We start from the raw sequence: 15,506 nt of genomic DNA on the forward strand, positions 1-15,506 counted from the left end.
CCATATCTGGACGATCTGCTGATAAAAGCATCGTCCAAGGAGAAGCTGTTACGGTTCATAGCTCTCATGACCCAGCTTCTCGGGGAACATGGTTGGATCCTGAATCTTCCAAAATCACATTTGGAACCAACCAGGAGGTTGTCCTTTCTGGGAATGATCCTCGACACGGAAGTGAAGAGGATGTTTCTTCCAGAGGAAAAAGCGTTGGTGATACAAACAATGGTCCGCAATGTCCTGAAGCCAACCCGGGTGTCGGTTCATCAGTGCATTCACCTTCTGGGAAAAATGGTGGCCTCTTACGAGGCCCTGCAGTACAGGAGGTTTTACGCTCGGTCCTTCCAACTGGATCTCCTGGACAAGTAGTCGGGATCTCATCTACACATGCACCAAAGAATACGTCTTTCACCAAATGCCAGGATTTCACTCCTCTGGTGGCTGCAACTGCCTCACCTTCTGGAGGGCCGCAGGTTCGGGATTCAGGACTGGATCCTTCTAGCCATGGATGCAAGTCTCCGGGGCTGGGGCGCAGTCGCTCAAGGGGAAACCTTCCAAAGGAAGGTGGTCAAGTCTGGAAGCCAGCTTGCCGATAAACATTCTGGAACTAAGAGCCGTCTACAACGGTCTTCTCCAAGCGGCCCATCTTCTGAGAAATCGGGCCATTCAAGTGCAGTCGGACAATGTGACCACAGTGGCTTACATAAACCGACAGGGTGCAATGAAGAGCAGAGCTGCAATGTCAGAGGTAACAAGAATCATCCTCTAGGCAGAAAAACACGCGTTGGCGCTGTCTGCAATCTTCATTCCGGGAGTAGACAACTGGAAAGCACAAGGAGGAAATTCAGGTCCTGTGCAATACACAAACGCTGAAGATCTACAGTACTGTTTTGCTCAGTTGGTAGCGTCAGAATACACTCATTTCATTCCCGCTGTTTAGGTGCATTTAGCGTAAAGAATCGCTCCTGCAGATGTACTTTGATTTATGTGAAACCTGTGTGCATCCTTCCATTGACTGTCTTACAATGTAAATAAAATAATACAGTGTATTATTACAGAAAAAAAAAAAAAAAGAAAGAAAGCACATCAGGTCTCGAACCCTGGACCCCCAGCGAGGGAGGTGGGAGCCTTCACCCCTAGCCCACGACGCCTCATGAGAGATTTCCAATTTCATGTGTGAAAGTACTGCAAACAGCACCCGGCCCCCGCCCCATTGCTGTTGGTTTATGCCTTAGAGGACTCGGACGCTCGCATTTGTAAAGCACGGTATTTTCCTCCGCCTCCTGCCAGCCTGTTGCCCTTCCACCATGGGAGCCTGCACAGATCATGCAGTAGACAGGGAGGGAATGCAGGTCATGTGCAATACACAAACGCCCACTGTAGTACTGTTTTGCTCACTTACAGTACTGTAGGTTGCATTTAGCGTAAAGAATCGCTCCTGCAGATGTACTTTGATTTATGTGAAACCTGTGTGCATCCTTCCATTGGATGTACTGTATTGGAGAGAAAAAAAAAATGTTAAAGTGAATGTCACGGGAACACATTAAAAATAAGGTTGGCACTTCCTTCCCATTGGTGTTGGTTTACAGTATGCCGTAGTGTACTCGGACGCTCATGTAATTGCATTTCAAAGGCACAGTATTTTCCATCGTCTCCCCCCTACCCCCATCGCCCTTCCCCCCTGGGAGCCTGCACAAGGAGGAAATTCAGGTCCTGTGCAATACACAAACGCTGAAGATCTACAGTACTGTTTTGCTCAGTTGGTAGCGTCAGAATACACTCATTTAATTCCCGCTGTTTAGGTGCATTTAGCGTAAAGAATCGCTCCTGCAGATGTACTTTGATTTATGTGAAACCTGTGTGCATCCTTCCATTGACTGTCTTACAATGTAAATAAAATAATACAGTGTATTATTACAGAAAAAAAAAAAAGAAAGCACATCAGGTCTCGAACCCTGGACCCCCAGCGAGGGAGGTGGGAGCCTTCACCCCTAGCCCACGACGCCTCATGAGAGTTTTCCAATTTCATGTGTGAAAGTACTGCAAACAGCGCCCGGCCCCCGCCCCATTGCTGTTGGTTTATGCCTTAGAGGACTCGGACGCTCGCATATGTAAAGCACGGTATTTTCCTCCGCCTCCTGCCAGCCTGTTGCCCTTCCCCCATGGGAGCCTGCACAGATCATGCAGTAGACAGGGAGGGAATGCAGGTCATGTGCAATACACAAACGCCCACTGTAGTACTGTTTTGCTCACTTACAGTACTGTAGGTTGCATTTAGCGTAAAGAATCGCTCCTGCAGATGTACTTTGATTTATGTGAAACCTGTGTGCATCCTTCCATTGGATGTACTGTATTGGAGAGAAAAAAAAAATGTTAAAGTGAATGTCACGGGAACACATTAAAAATAAGGTTGGCACTTCCTTCCCATTGGTGTTGGTTTACAGTATGCCGTAGTGTACTCGGACGCTCATGTAATTGCATTTCAAAGGCACAGTATTTTCCATCGTCTCCCCCCTACCCCCATCGCCCTTCCCCCCTGGGAGCCTGCACAAGGAGGAAATTCAGGTCCTGTGCAATACACAAACGCTGAAGATCTACAGTACTGTTTTGCTCAGTTGGTAGCGTCAGAATACACTCATTTAATTCCCGCTGTTTAGGTGCATTTAGCGTAAAGAATCGCTCCTGCAGATGTACTTTGATTTATGTGAAACCTGTGTGCATCCTTCCATTGACTGTCTTACAATGTAAATAAAATAATACAGTGTATTATTACAGAAAAAAAAAAAAAAAAAGAAAGCACATCAGGTCTCGAACCCTGGACCCCCAGCGAGGGAGGCGGGAGCCTTCACCCCTAGCCCACGACGCCTCATGAGAGATTTCCAATTTCATGTGTGAAAGTACTGCAAACAGCGCCCGGCCCCCGCCCCATTGCTGTTGGTTTATGCATTAGAGGACTCGGACGCTCGCATTTGTAAAGCACGGTATTTTCCTCCGCCTCCTGCCAGTCCTCCATTCCCATTATGCATTAGCGAACTCAGACGCTCATATATTTTAAAAGCACGGTGTTTATACATTGTACTGTACATTCTTCCTTTTACACAATTACTGTAGTTGCGTCTCCATACACATACAGTACTGTACAGTACTCCATACTTTTTCCACCGCCTCCCGTTACGCCTACAGTATTGCCAGAGCTGTAGATCAATCCGCCGCTATACTGTACGATCGAAAGTACTGGATTAGTGGAGCATTAGCCACACAGTGGTGGAGATGTGTAATGCATGATGAGTATCTAGATCGCCTCAACGCGCCTGCCTGTGATTAAACTCAGCTATCGCCTTAGCGTGACTAAACGCCCGTCTCGGCGGAGAAACAGTCAAGATAAAGGTGGCTACATCTGTAGCTCTTTACTAGATTTAAAATGGAATTTCATAAGGAATTATCACATATTAAATATAATGCTATCCTAAAAGATAGTTTACCTAAGAAAATGATGACTGTTTATAGGAAAAATAAAGCAGTTAAAAATATTCTGCCAGACAGCAATTTGAAAAACATCTCCTCTCACCACGCAAATCTTGGATCAACTTGGCTTCCCTAAACCTTTGCGTTTAATATAAATGTGGGAGAAATACATCTATTACCTATAAGCATGTAGTTAGTAAGATAAAAGTTGTTAAGATAGAAAACAATGATAAAATATTCAAATAAAACAGTTTATTAACTGTGATACCAAATTTGTAAGGTATTTACTGTTATGTGATTGTACAAATATAAGATATGTGGGTAAAACATTTAGGTGCTTACAGGAAAGATTTCTTGAACATAGAAGACACATTTTGAATAAGAATATGTTACACAGTGTCTCCAACACTTTGCTGAATTTCAAAGTTGTAGGCTTAGAATCAATTCCATCAGAAGAGGGGACAGATTCAGAATGCTGTAAGAAAAAAATAATACTGGATCTTTAATATGGACTGTTTATTTCCAGATGGATTACAGTATATGAACAATAGAACTTAATGCTGTCTCATGATGTCCCACACTGAAAAGCTAGGCGACATCTCCATAGCTTCCGCTACACTCCCTCGCTCGGTTGAGCAGGAGAAGCCAGCCATTCTACACTCTCAGTTCTGGACTGCACTATTCATGGTTGTGCCACACTGCTGACCCCTGGAGAAAGGAGAAATTACACCAGCAACCAATGGATTCATTGGCAGCTTCTCTCATTATGGAGAATCCCACCATCCCCAGGGAGGGCATTCCAGTGTGTGACTGTTATCACTCGTAACAGCTGAGGACGGGCTCCTGTGTCTCACAATTGCAGGAGGCAAAGTGGAGTACACAGTCATTTCATCTATTCAGGAACATACCTTTTTTCAGCAAGGTAAAATCTGGGTCTCCTGCCGATTACCAACTGTGTTTGTGTTTCAGAGATTTAATCTGTTACAAGCCGCCGCTGCGGCTTGCCTCCTACCCAGGTCCTAGTTGTTGCTAGGCAACCGGCACACTGCATCTTCCGACCGCAGGGCCCGTCGGACCTGTTGACTGCGATCACCTAGCAGCCAGGATGCCAGCAAATATAGTTTGTGCAGCATCAGCTGCTTTGAATCTCCTCTAATTTAGACCTATGCATTCCAGCTCTCCTGACTGGTGAATCTCCCTGTTATAAGACAGCTAGGCCAGCTCCTGTTTATAGCTTATACCCTGGTGTAAGTTGCTGGTCTGTGTCCCAGGCTCCTGGACCCAGTACGTTTTCTGTGGATACTCTGCACTGTCCGGTGGGTATTCTGCCTGTCCGAAATCTTGACTGTCAACCTTGTCTGAACACTTGCCTGGCCTAGTATCTGTCTTGTTTAACGCCTAGCCTGTTCCCTTATTGTGTTTTCCCTCTGCTCAGACTGCAAGTATATTCCAACTGCACTGTGCTCTACATTCAAACTCACAGTGTCTCATCTGCACCTGCTGAGATTCAGATCCTAACCTGTCTGTTAACGCTTTGTGTTCCAGTCTTGTCTGTACATTTTGTATATTACTCCAGTCTATTATCCCGCGGTCTCCAGCCAATTGCATAAGCCTCTACTACCTGGGGTTTAAGACCTGGTGGCATCCTAAGTACTGGTGTGTATATTGTACACTAAAGGAACAACAGGCAGCTGTTGTAGGCAGAAGATCCTCTTAGTGGATCTAGGGGGTCAAACATAATTGTGCTGGAGTTACATAACACTTCTGCTGCTATTTAGGAATATTCCATCTATATAGGAACATACCTTTTTCTCTTACGTCCTAGAGGATGCTGGGTCCACATTAGTACCATGGGGTACAGACGGGTCCACCAGGAGCCATTGGCACTTTAAGAGTTTGAGAGTGTGGGCTGGCTCCTCCCTCTATGCCCCTCATACCAGACTCAGTTTAGAAAATGTGCCCGGAGGGGCCGGTCACAGCTAGGGGAGTTCTACAGAGCTTCATTAGTAAAGTTTTTTTTTAGCGTTTATTATTTTAGAGGGAGGCTGCTGGCAACAGCCTCCCTGCTTCATGGGATTAAGGGGGAGAGTAGTGTCCGCACTGCGGGGTCTGAGCCACTATCTCCGCTGACAGGACACTGAGCTCCTGAGGGGATAGATCGTTCCCCGCCACAGGGGATCGCACACCCCAGCAGCATCCCACCACCCCCTTACAGAGCTGAAGATCAGTGGCGAGTGAGTCACCTACCCTCTAACAAGCGGGGTGCCGGTGTGAAGATGGCGGAAACAGGGTAGGAGCGCAGTACTAACTGCACTCCGGAGGCTCAGCGGTACTTAGTGCGGCGCTGTGAGGGGCACCCTGAGCCAGCGCCTGAACCCTGCACTGGTCAGCAAGCCTGTCGGGGTCCGTGGATCTCAGCCAGCATTTTACCTCAGGCCAGTATAATCCTTGTGAAGAGCGGGAAGACAGCACCATTTTGGGGGCGGAGCTTCTCCTCAGAGCGGACCCAGCAGCGTTTCAGTGCCATTTTCCTGCCTGCATAGCGCTGTCCAGGAAGAGCAAGTCCCTCCACAACAACTCCAGTTATTTCTCACGGTACCAGGGGGTTGTAGAAGGGGGGGAGGCTGTATTAAGACTGTGTAACCTATTAAGGTGCACAGTCAGCGCTAGTAGGGGTCTCCCTTTACATTAAAAGCGCTGTGTGTGGGGTGGCTCCAATCTCTGTGTCTCTCTTGCCATTCTTGGGGGTGAAACTCTGTCTGTCCTCCCCTGTGGAGTGTCTGTGGTCTCCATTAAGCAATGTCCAGGGACTCTGTGTCATATGCTGCAGAGGATATGTCCTCTCAGGATGATCCCTTTCCATGTAATCAGGATTGCACTGGTTTAGCACAGATTCCAGCAAGGGAGCCTGAGTGGTTATCCTCTATCAAATCTATGATTTCTCAGATTTCAAATAGGGTTGCACAAAATGATTCTGCAACTCAGGCTTTACAGAACTCTATGGCAGTCTGACCCAGTTCTGGTACCTCAGGGCCCTCCGCTGTATATTGACATAAACGTGCTCTTGCACAGATCATGCAGGATGATACGGATACCGATTCTGACACTGCAGACGGTGACGGGGATGTGTTGCGGGGGACAGCATCTCTTGCTAAAGGGGTGCAGTTGATGATAAAGGCTATTAGAGATGTGTTGAATATTGCTGATACAACACCCGAGCAGGTTGAGGAGGCTTACTTCACTGAAAATAAGAAAGCCTCGCTAACCTTCCCTGCGTCAAAATAATTAAATGCTATTTTTGAAAAGGCTTGGGAAAAGTAAACCCGGATAAAAAATTCCAGATACCTAAAAGGGTTCTGGTGGCATTTCCTTTCCCGGTAGAGGATAGGAAAAAATGGGAAAACCCGCCTATTGTTGACGCGTCAGTATCCAGACTCTCAAAAAAGGTGGGTTTACCGGTTCGAGGATCTACCGCCTTGAGAGAGCCGGCTGATCGTAAAATTGATAATATGCTCAAATCCATGTACACGGCTTCTGGGGTAATACTACGCCCCACTATTGCCAGTGCTTCGATTGCCAAAGCTATAGTAAAGTGGTCAGGCACGTTACTTGAAGACTTGGATACTATAGAGAAATGTGATGTTGAATTGTTTTTACGTAACATTGAGGATTCGGCAGGATTTCAGGTAAAATCCATGAAGGACCTGGGTTCCATGGCTGCGGGGATTTCTTCCATGTCTGTATCAGCTCGTTGAAGACTGTGGTTGCGTCAGTGGTCTGCCGACGCGGAATCCAGAAGAAGTGTGGAGACCCTACCCTACACAGGTCAGGCTCTCTTTGGGGAAGCGTTAGATGCAGTGATGGGATTCAGCCGGTTCTCACCGGTTCCACAGAACCGATACCTAATGTTAGGTATGGTTCTGCGAACCGTTTGCTAATGAGCGCCGCCAGTTCCAGTAGCCGCGAGAACCGGAAGTCACCCGGCAACGCTGCACACAGTATCCCGGAGGGGAAGGAGAGCACGCGGTGGGACATGAAGACCCGGCTAGCCTGAATCAGAGACGCTACGCCCGTCACCCAGCGGCTCCGGGGATCCCGGCGTTCAATCAGCCCACAGCAGGAGTGTGGCACTCGATCCCAGTAAGGGATAAGCAGATGGAAAAACAGAGATAGGAACACCTCCTGTCCCACTTGGCCACATCTGAAGTAAGTGGACATAGGAATGGAGTGCTAGTAATGTACACCTATTAGCGGGTCTTAAACTTTACCACCCAGGCTAACGCAGCACCATCCCTGCATTACCCAGAGGTAGGACATGAACTACCATTACAGCAGGTGCATTGTGATTGTTAGCACAACCATTGTTGCATAGTTATTTGAATGTATTATTTGACTGATAAGCCTACACATTAGAGGCTTCCTTTTGACCATCAACACCATAAGGATAGTCTATTTGGCAGGATATACAGTTCCCTGGACATTGTTTGAGCCGTTTAGGCTATTGTTGGAATTTTTTTGCGTACCATATGATTTTATCCACAGGCTATATATTTTTTTTTTTACTTTGATTTGGTTTATTCCTAACCCAGGTTTAAATTAGGAAACAATGCACAAGATTGTTTTTCTTTGTATAACGATTTGATACATTTTTTTATTGGATACATAATATCATGTGTATTTTTACCCTGACTACATATTTCAGGAGATGAATTTTATTAAACGTGAATTTAACCATTTATGGTAACTGGCTGGGGGTATGTATGTAGTCCCTCTTTTTCCCCTCTGCTAGTCCCACTTTTCCCCCCTCTGCTAGTCCCACTTCCCCCCCTCTGCTAGTCCCACGTTTCCCCCCTCTGCTAGTCCCACTTTTCTGCCATGAATTATTAAACTACCTTTCGGTATAGTTTTTGGTATACTTAATGGACATTAGGACATAGAACCTGTTGCTAATTTAGTTGAATCCCACCACTGGTTAGATGTGTGGATCTCCACGGCTACAGCTGGTAAGTCACCCTTTCTTCCCTCAGCTACACCTGCTCCGAAGAAACCCTTTTCTTCAGCTACATCACAGCCCTTTCGGTCTACCAAGCCCAGAAAAGCCAAGCCATCTAACACCTTCTTTCGGGAGGTCGGCCCAAGTCCAAGAAAACCTGATTCAGGTACACCAAAGTCCTCCGCATGACGGTGGACTCCCCCCCCCCCCCCCCCCCCCCCCCCCCCCCCCACTGGAGGTGGGGCCGGTGGGAGCGAGACTCAGGCATTTCAGTCACGTCTGGGTGTCATCCGGCCTGGACCCTTGGATGCAAGATATTGTGTCTCAGGGGTACAAGCTGGAATTTCAAATTCTCCCTCCTCACCGATTTTTAAAATCTGGCTTACCAGCTCTGCTGGCGGACAGGACTGTCCTGCAAGAAGCCGTCCAGAAGTTGGTGGAGGCACATTGTGCCAGTAAACCTCATATGCAAAACAAAGGTTACTATTCAAACCTTTTCGTGGTACCGAAACAGGATGGTTCAGTCAGGCCCATTCTGAACTTAAAATCACTAAACCCCTTTCTGAAGGAGTTCAAGTTCAAAACGGAGTCTCTAAGGGCAGTCATACTGTATCAGGTCTGGAGGAGGGGGAATTCCTGGTATCCCTGGATATCAAGGATGCGTACCTCCACATTCTGATTTGGCTGCAGCATCAGGCTTACCTTCGATTCGCTCTGTTGGACTGTCATTTTCAGTTTCAGGCCCTGCCATTCGGCCTCTCCACAGCACCGAGGGTACTCACCAAGGTGATGGCGGAAATGATGATTCTCCTCCGCAGACAGGGGGTGAACATAATTCCATATCTGGACGATCTGCTGATAAAAGCATCGTCCAAGGAGAAGCTGTTACGGTTCATAGCTCTCATGACCCAGCTTCTCGGGGAACATGGTTGGATCCTGAATCTTCCAAAATCACATTTGGAACCAACCAGGAGGTTGTCCTTTCTGGGAATGATCCTCGACACGGAAGTGAAGAGGATGTTTCTTCCAGAGGAAAAAGCGTTGGTGATACAAACAATGGTCCGCAATGTCCTGAAGCCAACCCGGGTGTCGGTTCATCAGTGCATTCACCTTCTGGGGAAAATGGTGGCCTCTTACGAGGCCCTGCAGTACAGGAGGTTTTACGCTCGGTCCTTCCAACTGGATCTCCTGGACAAGTAGTCGGGATCTCATCTACACATGCACCAAAGAATACGTCTTTCACCAAATGCCAGGATTTCACTCCTCTGGTGGCTGCAACTGCCTCACCTTCTGGAGGGCCGCAGGTTCGGGATTCAGGACTGGATCCTTCTAGCCATGGATGCAAGTCTCCGGGGCTGGGGCGCAGTCGCTCAAGGGGAAACCTTCCAAAGGAAGGTGGTCAAGTCTGGAAGCCAGCTTGCCGATAAACATTCTGGAACTAAGAGCCGTCTACAACGGTCTTCTCCAAGCGGCCCATCTTCTGAGAAATCGGGCCATTCAAGTGCAGTCGGACAATGTGACCACAGTGGCTTACATAAACCGACAGGGTGTAATGAAGAGCAGAGCTGCAATGTCAGAGGTAACAAGAATCATCCTCTAGGCAGAAAAACACGCGTTGGCGCTGTCTGCAATCTTCATTCCGGGAGTAGACAACTGGAAAGCACAAGGAGGAAATTCAGGTCCTGTGCAATACACAAACGCTGAAGATCTACAGTACTGTTTTGCTCAGTTGGTAGCGTCAGAATACACTCATTTCATTCCCGCTGTTTAGGTGCATTTAGCGTAAAGAATCGCTCCTGCAGATGTACTTTGATTTATGTGAAACCTGTGTGCATCCTTCCATTGACTGTCTTACAATGTAAATAAAATAATACAGTGTATTGTTACAGAAAAAAAAAAAAAAAGAAAGCACATCAGGTCTCGAACCCTGGACCCCCAGCGAGGGAGGTGGGAGCCTTCACCCCTAGCCCGCGACGCCTCATGAGAGATTTCCAATTTCATGTGTGAAAGTACTGCAAACAGCGCCCGGCCCCCGCCCCATTGCTGTTGGTTTATGCCTTAGAGGACTCGGACGCTCGCATTTGTAAAGCACGGTATTTTCCTCCGCCTCCTGCCAGCCTGTTGCCCTTCCCCCATGGGAGCCTGCACAGATCATGCAGTAGACAGGGAGGGAATGCAGGTCATGTGCAATACACAAACGCCCACTGTAGTACTGTTTTGCTCACTTACAGTACTGTAGGTTGCATTTAGCGTAAAGAATCGCTCCTGCAGATGTACTTTGATTTATGTGAAACCTGTGTGCATCCTTCCATTGGATGTACTGTATTGGAGAGAAAAAAAAAATGTTAAAGTGAATGTCACGGGAACACATTAAAAATAAGGTTGGCACTTCCTTCCCATTGGTGTTGGTTTACAGTATGCCGTAGTGTACTCGGACGCTCATGTAATTGCATTTCAAAGGCACAGTATTTTCCATCGTCTCCCCCCTACCCCCATCGCCCTTCCCCCCTGGGAGCCTGCACAAGGAGGAAATTCAGGTCCTGTGCAATACACAAATGCTGAAGATCTACAGTACTGTTTTGCTCAGTTGGTAGCGTCAGAATACACTCATTTCATTCCCGCTGTTTAGGTGCATTTAGCGTAAAGAATCGCTCCTGCAGATGTACTTTGATTTATGTGAAACCTGTGTGCATCCTTCCATTGACTGTCTTACAATGTAAATAAAATAATACAGTGTATTATTACAGAAAAAAAAAAAAAAAAAAGAAAGCACATCAGGTCTCGAACCCTGGACCCCCAGCGAGGGAGGTGGGAGCCTTCACCCCTAGCCCACGACGCCTCATGAGAGATTTCCAATTTCATGTGTGAAAGTACTGCAAACAGCGCCCGGCCCCCGCCCCATTGCTGTTGGTTTATGCCTTAGAGGACTCGGACGCTCGCATTTGTAAAGCACGGTATTTTCCTCCGCCTCCTGCCAGTCCTCCATTCCCATTATGCATTAGCGAACTCAGACGCTCATATATTTTAAAAGCACGGTGTTTATACATTGTACTGTACATTCTTCCTTTTACACAATTACTGTAGTTGCGTCTCCATACACATACAGTACTATACAGTACTCCATACTTTTTCCACCGCCTCCCGTTACGCCTACAGTATTGCCAGAGCTGTAGATCAATCCGCCGCTATACTGTACGATCGAAAGTACTGGATTAGTGGAGCATTAGCCACACAGTGGTGGAGATGTGTAATGCATGATGAGTATCTAGATCGCCTCAACGCGCCTGCCTGTGATTAAACTCAGCTATCGCCTTAGCGTGACTAAACGCCCGTCTCGGCGGAGAAACAGTCAAGATAAAGGTGGCTACATCTGTAGCTCTTTACTAGATTTAAAATGGAATTTCATAAGGAATTATCACATATTAAATATAATGCTATCCTAAAAGATAGTTTACCTAAGAAAATGATGACTGTTTATAGGAAAAATAAAGCAGTTAAAAATATTCTGCCAGACAGCAATTTGAAAAACATCTCCTCTCACCACGCAAATCTTGGATCAACTTGGCTTCCCTAAACCTTTGCGTTTAATATAAATGTGGGAGAAATACATCTATTACCTATAAGCATGTAGTTAGTAAGATAAAAGTTGTTAAGATAGAAAACAATGATAAAATATTCAAATAAAACAGTTTATTAACTGTGATACCAAATTTGTAAGGTATTTACTGTTATGTGATTGTACAAATATAAGATATGTGGGTAAAACATTTAGGTGCTTACAGGAAAGATTTCTTGAACATAGAAGACACATTTTGAATAAGAATGTTACACAGTGTCTCCAACACTTTGCTGAATTTCAAAGTTGTAGGCTTAGAATCAATTCCATCAGAAGAGGGGACAGATTCAGAATGCTGTAAGAAAAAAATAATACTGGATCTTTAATATGGACTGTTTATTTCCAGATGGATTACAGTATATGAACAATAGAACTTAATGCTGTCTCATGATGTCCCACACTGAAAAGCTAGGCGACATCTCCATAGCTTCCGCTACACTCCCTCGCTCGGTTGAGCAGGAGAAGCCAGCCATTCTACACTCTCAGTTCTGGACTGCACTATTCATGGTTGTGCCACACTGCTGACCCCTGGAGAAAGGAGAAATTACACCAGCAACCAATGGATTCATTGGCAGCTTCTCTCATTATGGAGAATCCCACCATCCCCAGGGAGGGCATTCCAGTGTGTGACTGTTATCACTCGTAACAGCTGAGGACGGGCTCCTGTGTCTCACAATTGCAGGAGGCAAAGTGGAGTACACAGTCATTTCATCTATTCAGGAACATACCTTTTTTCAGCAAGGTAAAATCTGGGTCTCCTGCCGATTACCAACTGTGTTTGTGTTTCAGAGATTTAATCTGTTACAAGCCGCCGCTGCGGCTTGCCTCCTACCCAGGTCCTAGTTGTTGCTAGGCAACCGGCACACTGCATCTTCCGACCGCAGGGCCCGTCGGACCTGTTGACTGCGATCACCTAGCAGCCAGGATGCCAGCAACTATAGTTTGTGCAGCATCAGCTGCTTTGAATCTCCTCTAATTTAGACCTATGCATTCCAGCTCTCCTGACTGGTGAATCTCCCTGTTATAAGACAGCTAGGCCAGCTCCTGTTTATAGCTTATACCCTGGTGTAAGTTGCTGGTCTGTGTCCCAGGCTCCTGGACCCAGTACGTTTTCTGTGGATACTCTGCACTGTCCGGTGGGTATTCTGCCTGTCCGAAATCTTGACTGTCAACCTTGTCTGAACACTTGCCTGGCCTAGTATCTGTCTTGTTTAACGCCTAGCCTGTTCCCTTATTGTGTTTTCCCTCTGCTCAGACTGCAAGTATATTCCAACTGCACTGTGCTCTACATTCAAACTCACAGTGTCTCATCTGCACCTGCTGAGATTCAGATCCTAACCTGTCTGTTAACGCTTTGTGTTCCAGTCTTGTCTGTACATTTTGTATATTACTCCAGTCTATTATCCCGCGGTCTCCAGCCAATTGCATAAGCCTCTACTACCTGGGGTTTAAGACCTGGTGGCATCCTAAGTACTGGTGTGTATATTGTACACTAAAGGAACAACAGGCAGCTGTTGTAGGCAGAAGATCCTCTTAGTGGATCTAGGGGGTCAAACATAATTGTGCTGGAGTTACATAACACTTCTGCTGCTATTTAGGAATATTCCATCTATATAGGAACATACCTTTTTCTCTTACGTCCTAGAGGATGCTGGGTCCACATTAGTACCATGGGGTACAGACGGGTCCACCAGGAGCCATTGGCACTTTAAGAGTTTGAGAGTGTGGGCTGGCTCCTCCCTCTATGCCCCTCATACCAGACTCAGTTTAGAAAATGTGCCCGGAGGGGCCGGTCACAGCTAGGGGAGTTCTACAGAGCTTCATTAGTAAAGTTTTTTTTTAGCGTTTATTATTTTAGAGGGAGGCTGCTGGCAACAGCCTCCCTGCTTCATGGGATAAAGGGGGAGAGTAGTGTCCGCACTGCGGGGTCTGAGCCACTATCTCCGCTGACAGGACACTGAGCTCCTGAGGGGATAGATCGTTCCCCGCCACAGGGGATCGCACACCCCAGCAGCATCCCACCACCCCCTTACAGAGCTGAAGATCAGTGGCGAGTGAGTCACCTACCCTCTAACAAGCGGGGTGCCGGTGTGAAGATGGCGGAAACAGGGTAGGAGCGCAGTACTAACTGCACTCCGGAGGCTCAGCGGTACTTAGTGCGGCGCTGTGAGGGGCACCCTGAGCCAGCGCCTGAACCCTGCACTGGTCAGCAAGCCTGTCGGGGTCCGTGGATCTCAGCCAGCATTTTACCTCAGGCCAGTATAATCCTTGTGAAGAGCGGGAAGACAGCACCATTTTGGGGGCGGAGCTTCTCCTCAGAGCGGACCCAGCAGCGTTTCAGTGCCATTTTCCTGCCTGCATAGCGCTGTCCAGGAAGAGCAAGTCCCTCCACAACAACTCCAGTTATTTCTCACGGTACCAGGGGGTTGTAGAAGGGGGGGAGGCTGTATTAAGACTGTGTAACCTATTAAGGTGCACAGTCAGCGCTAGTAGGGGTCTCCCTTTACATTAAAAGCGCTGTGTGTGGGGTGGCTCCAATCTCTGTGTCTCTCTTGCCATTCTTGGGGGTGAAACTCTGTCTGTCCTCCCCTGTGGAGTGTCTGTGGTCTCCATTAAGCAATGTCCAGGGACTCTGTGTCATATGCTGCAGAGGATATGTCCTCTCAGGATGATCCCTTTCCATGTAATCAGGATTGCACTGGTTTAGCACAGATTCCAGCAAGGGAGCCTGAGTGGTTATCCTCTATCAAATCTATGATTTCTCAGATTTCAAATAGGGTTGCACAAAATGATTCTGCAACTCAGGCTTTACAGAACTCTATGGCAGTCTGACCCAGTTCTGGTACCTCAGGGCTCTCCGCTGTATATTGACATAAACGTGCTCTTGCACAGATCATGCAGGATGATACGGATACCGATTCTGACACTGCAGACGGTGACGGGGATGTGTTGCGGGGGACAGCATCTCTTGCTAAAGGGGTGCAGTTGATGATAAAGGCTATTAGAGATATGTTGAATATTGCTGATACAACACCCGAGCAGGTTGAGGAGGCTTACTTCACTGAAAATAAGAAAGCCTCGCTAACCTTCCCTGCGTCAAAATAATTAAATGCTATTTTTGAAAAGGCTTGGGAAAAGTAAACCCGGATAAAAAATTCCAGATACCTAAAAGGGTTCTGGTGGCATTTCCTTTCCCGGTAGAGGATAGGAAAAAATGGGAAAACCCGCCTATTGTTGACGCGTCAGTATCCAGACTCAGTGAAAAGGTGGGTTTACCGGTTCGAGGATCTACCGCCTTGAGAGAGCCGGCTGATCGTAAAATTGATAATATGCTCAAATCCATGTACACGGCTTCTGGGGTAATACTACGCCCCACTATTGCCAGTGCTTCGATTGCCAAAGCTATAGTAAAGTGGTCAGGCACGTTACTTGAAGACT

The sequence above is a fragment of the Pseudophryne corroboree genome, chromosome 2, assembly GCF_028390025.1.
Source record: "Pseudophryne corroboree isolate aPseCor3 chromosome 2, aPseCor3.hap2, whole genome shotgun sequence".
Classification (NCBI taxonomy): Eukaryota; Metazoa; Chordata; class Amphibia; order Anura; family Myobatrachidae; genus Pseudophryne; species Pseudophryne corroboree.